Source organism: Rana temporaria, chromosome 8 (genome assembly GCF_905171775.1).
Source record: "Rana temporaria chromosome 8, aRanTem1.1, whole genome shotgun sequence".
Classification (NCBI taxonomy): Eukaryota; Metazoa; Chordata; class Amphibia; order Anura; family Ranidae; genus Rana; species Rana temporaria.
This window is the reverse complement of record NC_053496.1, coordinates 166,803,517-166,818,774: the sequence shown is the minus strand read 5'-3', so window position 1 is coordinate 166,818,774 and position 15,258 is coordinate 166,803,517. Positions and strand designations below refer to the sequence as shown.

Genomic DNA, 15,258 nt, shown 5'->3' with positions numbered 1-15,258 from the left:
TGCCTCTAACAGCCTGTCCTTGTGATCTGCTGTTGAAGCCGAAGTTTGCTTTTGCAGGAGGCCGTCGATACTGCTTGGCATTAGAGGGCCCCTGCCCAGGGGAATACTGTCGTTTAAACGCAGGTCCCTGAACCTTCTTCTTAGTTGGCAAGAGAGTACTCTTGCCGTTTGAAATGGTCTGAATGTATTTATCTAGGTCTTCTCCGAAGAGTCGTCCTCCATGGAAGGGGAACCCTACCAGGAGCTTCTTGCATGGGGGCTCAGCCTCCCAGCTTTTTAACCATAAGAGTCTTCTCATATGGATAAGGGATAACGATAAACGTGACGCTTGCTGGATAGAATCCTTGATTGCGTCTACCGTAAAACATATGGCCTTAGGGACATCCGAAAATTTTTCTGCCTGCTGGGCCGGAATAAGTTTAAGCATCTGCTTAATTTGATCCGATAATGCTTGAGCGACCCCAATCGCAGCCACAGCTGGCTGTACTACTGCCCCTGCAGTAGTGAAGGAGTTCTTAAGTAGTGCTTCCAAGCGCTTATCAACTGGATCCTTGAACACCTGTATGTTTTCTACAGGGCATGTTAACGATCTGTTAACACATGAGATGGCTGCGTCCACTGCAGGAGTAGCCCATCTTTTGGAAAAATTTTCTTCCATAGGATATAGGACAGAGAACCTTTTAGGTGGTAAGAAGATCTTATCTGGCTTGTTCCAATCTTGGAACAAAATTCCCTCTAATAGAGGATGGATCGGAAACACAGCATTGCTTTGAGGCGCCCTCAGTGAGCCCAAAGCTGAAACCGTCGATACCTGGAGATCTGGTACTGGCAAGTTGAATGTCCTATGGACCAAGTCCGACAATCCTTGAATCCACCAGCTCTCCCTCAGGGAGACTGCCCCAGACTCCTCTGTATCCGGGTCTTCGATCCCTGAACCTACTTGGTCCGTGTCCAAGAGGTCGTCCAATTCCCCTGAGGAAAGGACCTCCTCTTCTGAGGGTCCGCGCTCGGGCGACGGAGATCTATTCCGCTTACTGCCCCGCATAGCTGCGGATATCATTTTTCCCATGCTTTTCTGCATCTCTTTTAAAGAGGTGAGTAATACCTCCTCCGTGACCATCTTAGGGTTGGACTGACCCGCGTCAGCTCCAGCCCCAGATCCCGATGGCCCCAAGGCTCCCTGTAGGGAAAACAGCGGCATACCATGGTACAATACCGAGGTACACCTGCTACCTATTGGTATTTGGAACTATAAAAGTTAATTGTCCAAACACCTGTTTGGGGGATAAAAAAATGCTTCCTCTCCCCTAGATGACTTTTTTTTTTTTTTTTTTTTCGTTTTTGTTTCAAATCCAGGAAAGAAAAAACATTCTGTCCCCCTGAGTAGTATTGCAAAGAAAAACTATGAGATGGAAAAGAAACAGCCTATTTCTAGGCTTGACAAAACAGTCCTCTGAAGACTGCAATATCCTTTCTGGCCACTGTGTGTCCTCGGCGCCCCGTGCTGCCGCTCTGGTCTTTCTCCTCAGTTCCAAAGTATTGATGGAACAAACAAGGAAGGGCCGCCCCTTCCTTTAAGCCACTGACCCGCCCTTCCCCCCCAGCAACCTCAAACAGGAAATGCCCCTCCCGACAGGGGGAGGGGGGGGGGGGGGGATTTTGGGAGGAAGGGACCTCTCTGTTCCAGCAAACTGCAGCCTGCAGCCTGGAACCATGAGGAGGTCAGCGTTTTGCCTGCTTGCAGGCTCTGAGGAGGAAGACTGAATGGAGCATCGCCTGGAGGCCTGCAGGTAAGCAAAGCTCTCTGACACACACATATATTTTTATATAACACAGGCCCCACTCAATGCTTTTCCAACACTACAAGGGAGGTCACATCTTATGGGGAATAATACATAGAGAGCCATCCTATCTTTATGATATGTGACTAGTTTGCCAGATGCAGTGCATAACTTTAGGCATGTCCCCTGTGACCCCCCAGAAAAAAACCTGCTAAGAACCAAGTTCCGCAAGTTTTCCCCTCACTTACCTGCTCCATGCCGCAGGACTTTGCCAAGCAAGAGGCCCAATCTTCCCCCATCTCGGTGGGGATGTCTAGACCTTCAGGCCCTGGGTTCCTATGAAGGATCCACTGTCCTGGGCCCATATAGCACCCTGGCAACAGAAAACTTTAGGTACCCAAAGGTTTCTAAGTTCTGGGCCCAGGGTCCAGCTCTCTAAAAAGAAAAGCATTATGGGCTATACCCCAAGGGTTTGGGGTCCGGTTACTGACCACTTTAGCGCTGAGGCTTTTTTGGACAGAACCGGTAGCTCACCTAATCCCAAGGATGCGGAGGCAAGCTAAACCATGACTAACACCTAAGACACTGGCGTAAAAACTGAGGTACTCCTCCTATGGGAGGGGGTTATATAGGGAGGGGCATTTCCTGTTTGAGATTGCCAGTGTCTACACCTGAAGGTACTCCATATAACCCATATAGTAATGAATGCCGCTCTGTGTCCCGTGATGTACGATAAAGAAATTTTCTTAAAAAGAGATGTCTTTATTTTCAACTGTGCATACAGTCACTACTGTTTGTTGTGGGCTTGCAGTGACTGTATGCACAGTTGAAAATAAAGACATCTCTTTTTAAGAAAATTTTGGAGTGCGGCTGTCCAGCTTTTGTCCTTTTATTTTTGCTATTACCAGCATTGCCAGCACCCTGGTGGTTCAACAGCCCTTGATCATCCACGAGGCTCACCTGGAGCGGTGAGAATTTTGTCTGGATGGGCACCGATAGGCGGCACTGATGGGCAGTGATAGGTTGCACCGATGAGCATTGATAGGCAGCACTGATGGCCACTGATAGGCTGCACCGATTAGCACTGATGAGGCTGTACTGAGGAGGCAGCATTGATGGGCACTGATAGGCACTGATATTCTAATCTACACTGATGGGCACTGATGGGGCTGCACTGATTATCAGTGTAAATGCCCCTGTTACCACAGGAAAGCCAATTATTTGCTTTCCTTTCCTCAGACACTGACAGCACTGAAAAAAGAAAATGCAGAAAACCAGCATTTGTTTACATGCTATCAGCTGTGATTGGACACAGCTGATCACATGGTAAAGAGCCTACATCATTGGCTCTCTATGGCGATCAGTGATGTGCTGTGTCCAAGGGACACAGCACACCACCAATCACTGCGTTGCATGCCCAGAAAGGGAGGACGTCATAATACATCCTCCCAAAACAATAGCGGCCCCGTCCAACCGCCATTCTACAATAATTTTGCCGTATGTGTTGCAGTTTAACCACTTGCCAAACGGCAACTACATCGCCTTCATTTGCCAATTCTGCCTCTTACCAGCTAATTCCCCTGGGGCGCACTTCGGAAATAGCTGATCACAAATCACAGTATAGGGCCAATTACAGTAGCCATTTACCATGTGATCAGCTGTGTCCAATCGCAGCTGATCACAATGTAAACAGACTTGCCGGTTATTGGCATTCCTTCCCTCATTCATAGAGTGTGGAAAGGAGAGCCGGTTATCGGTAATTCATACAGGAGACATTTGTACATTGATAATCAAGGCAGACTCATCAGTGCCCATCAGTGCTGCCTCATTTGTGTCCATCAGTGCAGCCTCATCAGTGCAGCCTCATCAGCGAAGGAGAAAAAATGCTTATTTACAACATTTTATTTTATTTAGCAAATAACATAAGACACAGTGGCGTGTATATGTATGGCTGCAGGGTGGGGAATGCCTCTGCTGCTTATGATTGACTGTAAGATTTGACAGCGTCCTGGTGGTATAGATCAGGTAGATTCAGACTTCTGTCCGAACATTCTTGAGCTCACCCCTGTATGTTACCGTGTGTGCTCATGTGCTTTTAGGCCCAGATTCACAAAGGACTTACGACGGCGTAACTCCACGTACGCCGCCGTAAGTCCGAATGTGCACCGTCGTATCTATGCGCCCGATTCTTAGAATCAGTTACGCATGAATTTTGCCTAGATACGAGCGCCGTAAGTCTCCTACGCCGTCAAATCTTGGGGTGCATATTTCCGCTGGCCACTAGGGGCGCTTCCGTATATTTCCGCGTCGAATATGCAAATGAGCTAGATACGCCGATTCACGAACGTACGTGCGACCGGCGTATCAAGATGCGTCGTTTACGTAAGGCGTAAAGTTATCCCTCATAAAGCAGGGGTAAGTCATATTAGGTATGGACGTCGGAAACGTACGAACAGCGTCGTATTTTACGTAGTTTGCCCAAGTCGTCTGTGAATGGGGCTGGGCGTAGGTTACGTTCACGTCGACTAAGCATTGAGCGGGCGTAATTTACTTTGAAAATTCGACGTGATACTGAGCATGCGCGTGCATGTGCCGTTCGTTAAGCTCGTCATTTACGTGGGGTCGCGAATCATTTACATACAACACGCCCCCTACCAGTCTAGTTTGAATTAGGTGGGCTTACGCCGGCTCATTTACACTACGCCGCCGTAACTTAGAGCGCAAGTTCTTTCTGAATACGGGACCTGCCGCGCTAAGTTCCGGCGGCGTAGTGTATCTGAGATACGCTACGCCCGCCTAAAGATAGGCGCGTCTTTGTGACTCTGGCCCTTAGTGTTTATTTCTCACCTGGGCTGATCTCTTGAGGGATTTCCTCCTTCTTACATGGATCAACATCCCAAACATACGGCTCTTGATCATCATCAACTTTAGTCAAATTTAGACCTTCACCCTGGATAAGAAAAAGTTCCTTATATTTATGCTGCAATGGAAAAATATCAGTTTTAATTACAAATTTTAACTTCTGGTACCTGATCCTCCTGAGGGATCTCCTGATGCTCCTGAGGGATCTCCTGATGCTCCTGAGGGATCTCCTGATGCTCCTGAGGGATCTCCTGATGTTCCTGTGTGGAGTCCCGGGAATACAGAGGACGGGGACATCTCTCTGGGGAATTTCTCTTACTGGATCCATCTGTAGGAAACACACACTGACTGAATACATTGGGGGAATGAACCACGTGACCTCCAGAAGATTTAACCCCTCCCCTTTTATGACGAGGCAATTTTTTGCCATATTGCACTGCGTTACTTTAACATGCTACACAAAATGTATGTCCTTTTTTTGTCACAAATAGAGCTTTCTTTTGGTGGGATTTGATCACTTCTGTGGTTTTTATTTTTTGAACTATAAAAAAAAAAAAAAGAGAGCGCCAATTTTGAAAAGAAAAAACAGTGGGGTAGATTCAGGGAGCTACGCTATAATTTACGGCGGCGCAGCGTAGTGTATTTACGCTACGCCTCCGCAACTTACAGGAGCAAGTGCAGTATTCACAAAGCACTTGCTCCGTAAGTCGCGGCGGCGTAGCGTAAATGGGGCCGGCGTAAGCGCGCGTAATTCAAATGGGGGAAGGGGGGGCGTGTTTTATGGTAATATGTGATGACCTGACGTGATTTACGAACGGCGCATGCGCCGTCCGTGTACATATCTCAGTGTGCATTGCTTCCAAGTACGGCGTAACGACGTATTGGTTTCGACGTGAACGTAAATTACGTCCAGCCCTATTCGCGAACGACTTGCGCAAACGACGTAAATAATTCAAATTTCGAAGCGGGAACGACGTCCATACTTAACATTGGCTGCGCCTCCTAATAGCAGGAGCAGTCTTACGCAGAAAAAGCCTTTACGCAAACGACGTAAAAAACGAACGCCGGGCGCACGTACGTTTGTGAATCGGCGTATCTAGGAAATTAGCATATTCTACGCCGACAACAACGGAAGCGCCCCTAGCGGCCAAAGTTATATTGCACACAATTCTACGCCGCCGCAATCAAGTTACGTCGGTGGAGGAAGCCTATTTTTTCAGCGTAACTGCCTTTGAGAATCGGTGTAACGCTATGCGGGCACGGAATTCAAATTACGGCGGCGTATGTGAATCTATCTTTCTGTTATAAAACACATCCAAAATAATGTAAAAGTTAAATTCTTCATCAATTTAAGCCAATATGTATTCTGCAACATAGTTTTGGTAAAGAAAAATCCCAATAAGCGTATATTGATTGATTTGTGCAAAAGTTATAGCGTCTACAAAATATGGGATTTTTATTTATTTTATTTTTTTTTACTAGTAATGGCGGCGATTAGCGACTTAAGCCGCGTACACATGATCAGTCCATCCGAAGAGAACGGTCTGATGGACCGTTTTCATCGGTTAACCGATGAAGCTGACTGATGGTCCGTTGCGCCTACGCACCATCGATTAAAAACCGATCGTGTCAGAACGCGGTGACGTAAAACACGACGATGTGCTGAAAAAAAAACGAAGTTCAATGCTTCCAAGCATGCGTCGACTTGATTCTGAGCATGCCTGGATTTTTAACCGATGGTTGTGCCTACCAACGATCGGTTTTGACCTATCGGTTAGGAATCCATCGGTGAAATTTAAAGTAAGTTGGCTTTTTTTTTAACCGATGGTTAAATAACCTACGGGGCCCACGCGCGATCGTTTCTGACCGATGAAAACGGTCCATCAGAACGTTGTCCTCTGTTTAACCTATCGTGTGTACGAGGCCTTACAATATTGAGGCGGACATCCTAACACTAACTGACACTTTTTGGGGACCAGAGATACTAATACAGTGATCAGTGCTAAAAATATGCACTGTTGCTGTACTAATGACCCTGGCTTGGAAGGGGGTAAATATCAGGGGCGATCAAAGTGTTAACTGTGTGCCTAACTAGTGTACTGTGTGAGGTGCTTTTACTAGGGGAAGAGATGGGATTTATTCATTGCTTTGCAGGGACACAAACGGCATCCCTTCTCTCCTGTCAGTACGCCGATCTGCCTTGTTTACATAGACAGATCGCAGTTTTGTGTCTCTGCCTGCCTGCCTACACCGGTAACAGACTCCAGGACCATCAATGCATGTTTCGCCTCGTATCATAGTGCCCTCTACTCCTCCAAGGCGGACTACCCGGGAGTGGAGTCAGACTCCTTTCTCAAGCAGCTCACCTTTCCAACTCTCAGTGAAGAGGCCCGGACCCATTTGGATTGCACTATTACCCTAGAAGAGGCGAATTACAGGCAGGGAAGACCCCGGGTGTGGATGGCCTTCCACCTGAATTTTACAAGCAGTACGGGGAACAGCTGGCACCTAAACTACATGAGATGATTATAGGGACTCTGAAAGACACCACTCTCCCGAATTCTATGGCAGAGGCAATCGTAGTTGTTATCCCTAAACCAGGAAAAGACCCTGAACTTTGCACCTCTTATCGCCCTATATCCCTGCTTAATGCGGATGCCAAGATTCTTTTTTTTTTTAAATCAGTAAAATGGTTTATTGTGCCAAAAATATAAGTACGGTACAGAGATATATATCAGCATACAAAAAACGTTGCAAAATAAAATTATTACAAAAAGACTTGCTTTGTACGCATGCTAGAACAGAGGCACCAGGAGGTGACCTAAACCAAATTCCGTCATTAAAGGAGTTTGAACTATGCCGGGCAGGTGAGAAACCGCCTCTCCCCCCAACACTAACACACACTCGGCCAACGGGCCAAAACTGAAAGTCTGCATTCCACCGTCTGCTTAAGCATTCAGAGTCCTTATCCATCCTTAAGTAGGTTCTCCCGACCACGTTATGTAATCCCCACAGGCGCGTACCTCAACCTTGGTCTAAGTTTTATACATTTTTTGACTGAGTCAGACATATTTTATAATTTTATGTTTTGTGCGTCAGGAAGATAGAATCGACTACATCTGTAACAGCCGGGTCATAACCAGTCTCGGAGGTGCCAGTCCAGGCGTTTCCAGCCAGGGTTGCCAGATGGAATTAAATTTCTTAGGGGCATTTCTATGCTGATATGTATAATGTTCCCTCACTATAATAAGATTTACCTGATCAATCCATTGTTTCTTAGTCGGGACATGCGGGGACAGCCAGAATCTAGCTATCTGTTTCCTTGCCAGATATAGGAGCCTAATCACTGCTATATTAATAGGTGGGGGGTAAACCTCTTCATCCACGGCACCCAGTATACATACTATGGGGTCCAGTGGGACCCTAACTTGGTACACCGAGGAGATAACCTCTGTGACACTCCTCCAGAACCGGTGTAGCTTGGGGCACCTCCACATCAGGTGAATAAGCGACCCCTCCCCCTCGCATAGCTTGGGACACAGTGAAGAGTCCCTTCTTCCCCATCGAAACAGTTGAATAGGCGTACGATAAACCCTGTGTAACAGGAACAGGTGAGACAACCTGTGAGACTGCGAGACAGAAGTGAGAGGGCCAGCCTGTAAACAAATTTCCCAGGTCTCGCCATCAATGTCCCCCAAATCCTCTGTCCACCCTCTTCTGCATGGCAGAGTTGCTGAGTTTTGCACAGACGACAATAGCGAGGAGTATACGTGGGATATCATACCCTTTCTTTCCGTGCCAGAAAATACCTCAGTTAATAGCCTATTACTAGATAGCTGGAGAACCGACACCTGCCCCTGTGCCCGAAGGGCATGCCTGAGTTGTAGATACCTATAAAATTGTTGTCTGGGTAGACCAAATTCATTTTGTAAATTCTGAAATGATTTAAGCACATTGTTACTGTAAATCTGGGCGATGTTCTTAATTCCTGCCAGTTTCCAAACCTGAAAGCCTTCAAGCCTGAAGACCTCCATCAGGTTTAGGTTGTCCCACAAAGGAGTGTCCGCAAGAAATCCCGAGACACCCAAGGTGGATCTAACCATAGACCACAGCTTCCTAAGGAGGACCACGGTGGGTGCCGCCTGAGGCAGATGCGGAAAGCCCGCCTCCAAATTTGCTAAGACCGACGCACTCCCCGAACCCGTTCGCAGTAGAGTATCAATTGAGTCATTATCATTGGCCCGCCCCATGCCACACAGATGCTGCATTTGAGAGGCTAAAAAGTAGAATTTAGGATTAGGGACAGCCGCTCCTCCCTGGTCTTTATCATATTGTAACGTGGACAATCTGATACGGGCCACTTTTTTTTTCCAGATCAGTGATCTAAACAAGGAATCTATCCGGGTGAACCAACGACGAGGTATCCACTGAGGGGAATTGTGCATAATGTATAGAAGTTGGGGGCCCCACACCATTTTTATTAAATTTATTCTACCTATTACTGAGAGCGGAAGTTTGCACCAGGTATTACAGGTCATTTGCAGTCGTTGAAAGAGGGGCAACAAATTCTCCTCCAAGTATTTCTGTGGGTTAGCTGACACCTGAACTCCTAAGTATTTAAAAGATTCCACCACCTTCAGTGACCCCGCCGCCTCCGGTAGAGAGGCAACCGGACCATCCACAGGCAAAATGACGGATTTACCCCAATTTATCGAGAACCCCGACAAGGAGCCAAACCGTTGGATCAATTCCATAGCTGCCGTAAGAGATGTATCCACATCTCCCAGATACAACAAGGTATCGTCTGCGTAAAGAGAAATCTTCTCTATCTGTTCACCTCTCTCAAAACCGCTTATCTCAGGGGAGGACCTTATCCGCGCCGCTAACGGCTCGAGGGCTAGTGCAAAAAGCAGGGGCGATAAAGGGCACCCCTGCCTTGTGCCTCTGTAGAGCGGAAAGGGGTCCGTAAGGTCCCCGTTCACTCGAAGCCTGGCCGTGGGGGCAGCATAGAGTAACCAAACCCATCTAATAAAACTGTCACCCAGTCCAAAGCGTCCCAGGACCTCCCACAAATAGGGCCATTCGACGCTGTCAAAGGCTTTGGCAGCGTCTAATGACAGGATCGCCCTCTGTTTCTCGTTATCAACAGGTATCTGTAAATTAAGGAAGAGGCGCCTAATGTTGAGGGCAGTTGACCGGGAGGGAATAAAACCTGATTGGTCCGTATGGATTAGTTTAGTTATAACTTTAGCGAGCCTGGTGGCCAGTACCCTAGCCAGTAGTTTAACGTCTGTTGTCAGTAGTGATATAGGTCTATAGGAGTCAGCACTTTGGGCATCCTTACCAGGTTTCAATAGGAGAACTATAATGGCCTCATTCATGGAGTGGGGCAGGGACCCCTGATCATACGCATCTACAAACACTTCTTTCAAAAGAGGTATCAGGCCTTCAGAGTAGCGCCCATATACCTCCGCCGGCAAGCCATCCGAGCCCGGAGACTTGCCAGGAGAGGAAAGCGCCAATGCCTCCAGTAGTTCATCAGTCGTGAGCGGCGCACTCAATTGCGCCACGTCTGCGGCCGATAGACGCGGGAGGTGGCACTGATCCAAAAAGGAGGCAATCTCCTCAGTAGTAGGTGAGACTTTAGAGGAATACACATCAGCATAGAAATCTTTAAATGTGGATAGCACATCCGCATGAGATGAGACCAGTGACCCCGAGACATTAGTTATTGACTCTATGTGTGGCGAGCCCCTTTGTGCTCTCACCATCATAGCCAGCATATGACCTGTGCCCTCCCCGTCCTCGAAGTACTTCTGCTGAAGGAAAAATCTTTTATTCTCCGCCCTGGTCATAGTCACATGCTTAACCATGTTCTGAGCCTCATTCCATGCCCTTTCGGTATGCTCAGAGGGGGAGTCCACATAAGCCGACTCAGCCCTCCCAGCCTCCCGAAGCACGAATTGTTCCCAAGACTTCGTCCCCGTTTTAATGGAGTTGATAGACCTAATAAACTGGCCCCTCAGAAAGGCTTTAAGAGCATCCCAAAGGACACCCAGGCCCGTGGAATTCCTGTTAATCCTAACAAAATTTACTAGTTCAGTATGAATAGGATCAGGGGCTGGGAACAGCGACATCCAGAAGGGATTAAGCCTCCAGCAAGTGCGCTTAGGGATTCCAGACGCCAGTATCTCAATACATAGAGGCGAGTGGTCAGAAACAGTCCTGGCCTCGTACTTTATGGACGAAACCAGGGGAAGCATCTCACTGTTGCCCAGGCCCAGATCAATTCTAGAAAGGCCCCTATGCGAGGCGGAGTGGCATGAGTAACATCTCTCCTGTGGGTGAGCAAGCCTCCAGACATCTCTTAACCCCAGCTCCTGTAGAAGCCGAGCAAAAGGCGTCTGGCTCCTTCTTGGTGTGGCCGCCCGCGCCCCAGGAGAAAACTTGTCAAGGTCGGCACACAAAAAATTGTTAAAGTCCCCCACTACAAGAGCGGGGACACCGGGGTGACGTGACAAGAAGGTATGCCAAGATTCTTACTAAAGTTTTAGCTCGGTGGAGTGGTGCTACCTATGGGAGGTCCTGCGTCATTTTGGTCCTAACTTTCTATCCTGGGTGCAGGCTCTCTATAGATCCCCGAAGGGTCCGCACTGGCTCCACCCTCTCGCCACCCTTCCGTTTACACAGGAGCAACAGAAAGGGATGCCCATTATCCCTTGTCCTTTTCGCACTGGCTATTGAGCGGATGACGATTCTCTTGCACTCCTCCCCCCCTAGTCAGAGGTATACCGATGGGGTCGGTCCAGGAGAAAATATCCCTGTATGCATACGACACCCTGCTGTACCTTTGAAACACATCCAACACCCTATCGCTTATAAACATTTTTGACAGATACTGGGGCATCAGTGTTAATTGGGGGAAATCTGTGATTTTTGTGTAACATCCAGAGGAGGGCTCTATACCCCCAGATACCCCTCTTCAAAAGGTCTCACAATTCAGATACTTTGGAATTGAGATACATAGGGACTTAGTACAGTTCATCCCTCTCAACTTAACTCCGGTGCTGTCCCGCCTGACTCAAAGATGTGCTGCCTGGAAAACCCTACCCCTCAGGGCTAACCTCGTTAAAATGTCTGTGCTCCCCAAATTTCTGTAAATCTTTCTACAAACTCCGGTACACATCCTGTCCGCATTTAAAAAAAAATAATTCAGACAGTCTGATAATCTCCTTCATCTGGAATGGTAGCATCCCCAGCATTGCCAAATCCTCCCTTCAGTTGCCTCTCTCGCTGGGTGGTCTCGCCCCTACCCTGTTTTATCAAATACTACTGGGCGGTGGTCCTGGTCACGCTAAGATGGAATTGGCCAACCCTGCCTCGACATTCGAGGCGGCATTGCTCAGGTCATACTTGGAACTGAGAAATGTAATGTATTGAGGACCCAATATCTAACCCGAATATTACCCCCTCAATGCAAACTACCCTGAGAGTCTGGGAGATTGTCCTAGCCAAGATCCAGACGCTTAAGAGCTCATACACACACGTCCGACTTTGGATCCAACTTCAAGTCGCCCCTAGTCGAGCTGCATGAAGAAATAAACGTAAGTGAATGGAGCCGTCTTAATGCACACTACTGTAGTCGCTCCAACTTGAAAAAAGGTTCCTGTACTACTTCAATCCGACTTGTACCCATTGATTTTAATGGAAGTCGCCTCCAAGTCGGATCCCAGTTCATAGTGAGGCAACTTTACAGGCAGTCGCCCCAGTGTCAACCTGTTCTAAGGCAAACCCCTCCCTCCCACAGGGGAACTCCACGCCAAATTTTAAATAAAAACCGCCATGGGTTCCCCTCCAGGAGCATACCATGCCCTTGGGTCTGGTATGGATTTCAAGGGAAAACCCCCTACGCCGAAAAAACGGCGTGGGGGTCCCCCCAAAATCCATACTCCAAGGGCCTGGAATGCTCCTGGAGGGGAACCCATGCCGTTTTTTTTATTTAAAATTTGGCGTGGAGTTCCCCTGTGGGAGGGAAGGGGTTTGTCTTAGAACAGGTTCACACTGGGACGACTGCCTGTAAAGTTGCCTCACTATGAACTGGGATCCGACTTGGAGGCGACTTCCATTGAAATCATTGGCTACAAGTTGCCTACAAGTCGGATTGAAGTAGTACAGGAACCTTTTTTCAACTCGGAGCAACTGCAGTAGTGTGCATTAAGACGGCTCTATTCACTTACATTGATTTCTTCATGCAGCGCAACTTGAGGCGACTAGGGGCGACTCAAAGTCGGATCCAAAGTCGGACCTGTGTGAATGGGCTCTAACAGTTGGTCCCCCCGCACTCTGTTATGGGGGAAACCGCAGTTACTGCACTTCCAGACTGTCCCCGATCCGGTGCTCTGGGCACGATATGACATTAAGACATTAGCGGATATAATGTGATGTGTTGAAGCACCAGAAGGGGTTGCCCAACTATGTTTTTTATATACCTGCAGCTCCATCATGCTTATCCATCTCAGGTAACCGTTATCTCCTGTGTTGGAACCCACTGGCATAGAGCGGCTGTTGAGTGCGGTGGAGGAGACTAAGCCCCTCTTCACTACTCAATCCTTGCGGGAATAGACACCTCTAAGGTCTCACAGTTATTCTTGGTGTGGCAGGCAGATATACCCTTGCTGGCCGACATCGACTGGGAGGAGGGCAGGGATGGACTGGCCATTGGGACTACAGGGAGTTTCCCGGTGGGCCGATGGCTCAGTGGGCCGGCTTCAGTGACAGCAGACCGCCGCCCCCCTACGCTCCTCTGTCTCTCCCTTCCCGCAGCACTCGCCTCCTCTCCCTTCCCACAGCGCTCACCTGGGGGGAACAGAGAAGCAGGGGGAGGACCAGAGGAGCAGGGGGGACGACAGAGGAGCATTGGGGAGGGGACAGACAGCTGACTCAACAGCTATGGCCTGGGAGTTTCTCACTTCTGCCTAATCTTGTCCCATAAGGGGGGGCACCGAACTGATTATTTTCCCCAGGTGAAATAATGTCTAGCTTCCCCACTGACTGGTACTGCCTATAAAAGTACCAGTACCAGCTGTTCTACTCTAATAAAGTAGAATAGCTAGTGAAGGGGAAGAGGGGGCTTGGGTGGCCAGGGGGGGGGGGGGGTGCGGGAGTTGTCCGGCCCCCATGGGAGAGACCTGTCAAAGTGGGCCAGTCTGGATGAAGTCCAGGGCCAAATTTTTGTCCCAGCCCAGCCCTGGAGGAGGGCATCCAACAATACCTTTCCCTGGTGATATCCGCCCGCATCAGGTTCATTCAGCTCAAATTTTTGCACAGGGCGTATTACTCGCCACAACGCCTAGCTAAAATATACTCTGACAGTAGTCCATTCTGCCCTAAATGCACCTCGGAGGAGGGCTCTTTCTTCCACGTTGTTTGGTCTTGCCAGCATATACAACCGTTCTGGAGGGGAGTAGTCACTGTTATTAATTCAATCAGTAAACTAAAATTGCCATGTGGCCCGATACCAATGTTGCTTGGGAAAGTGGACAGTTTAGAAGCCCCTTAATCTAAGAAATTGTGTTCTATACTGCCTTCTATGCCAGAAAGGTGATTCTGCTCTAGTGGAAGGGAGCCACCCTTCCCACAATACAGCAATGGAAAACGCTCATAAATAATGCCCTCCCTCTGTACAAACTAAACTACCTAGACCGTAACTGCCCCAACAAATTCTCCAAGGTATGGGATTCGTGAGTTTGCAAAGAACAGCTGCCCCTAGAGTAGGGCTGGAGCTGCGGGGTCACTACCCCACCACCACTTGTTGCCCACTAGGGAGCCATTTAGATCTGTATACAGAGAGAAGATGTCTTGCCATCAGAAGTGAATGATGTTTCATTCTTTTTTTGTGTGATGATTTTAACCAAGCTACTGGACATCTCATGTTTACGAAGAAGCTATGATGAGGAAGGTACTATACTATGTTCACCCTTCTCCCCCGTTTATTTTTGCATGTAGGCTATCCTAAATGTTAAATACCATCTGTATTCTATTCGGAAATGATGTGAATGTGATCTCTGCCTAATGCATGTACATCTTTTGTTTTGTTTGTTTTCATTGAAAAATAAAAAACTTTTTGTTAAAAAAAATGTGTACTGAATCTGTTGGCTACAATCTTAGTAAATTCAATTGTTTCTATGTTTTTATATCAGAGGATGTGTGTGTAACGGTCAGGGGTTTAACGCCGTTTACGATATTCCATTCCACCAACCCACGACAGCTTATCGACGCTCCACAATCCGGCAGACGAACATGGCCCATACAGATTCCCCAGAAACGAGACACACAGCTCTGTCTCTGGTTCAAAATGAATAGACTTTAATGTCAAACTCAGGCTCTTTTTATACAGTCAGTAACCAAGTGAACAATGAATCAACTCCACCCACAACATTATACAATGAGCCTAATACACATCTTTTAGTCAGACTTTCTGACTCCAGGTCTGACATAATTAACATGAGCTAATTACTACAGCTGACAAATCAGACATCATGGGCCAGATTCTGGTAGAATCTGCGGCGGCGTAGCGTAAGCCATTTACACTATGCCGCCGCAAATTACTGGAGCA

The 15,258-nt window shown here is 47.9% G+C and overlaps 1 protein-coding gene across 1 annotated transcript in view; it reads left to right on the top strand.

Moving 5' to 3' along the window:
* LOC120909931 (oocyte zinc finger protein XlCOF6.1-like) overlaps positions 1 to 15,258 on the top strand; it is a 487,791-nt gene that overhangs the window by 386,658 nt on the left and 85,875 nt on the right. The window lies entirely within an intron of this gene.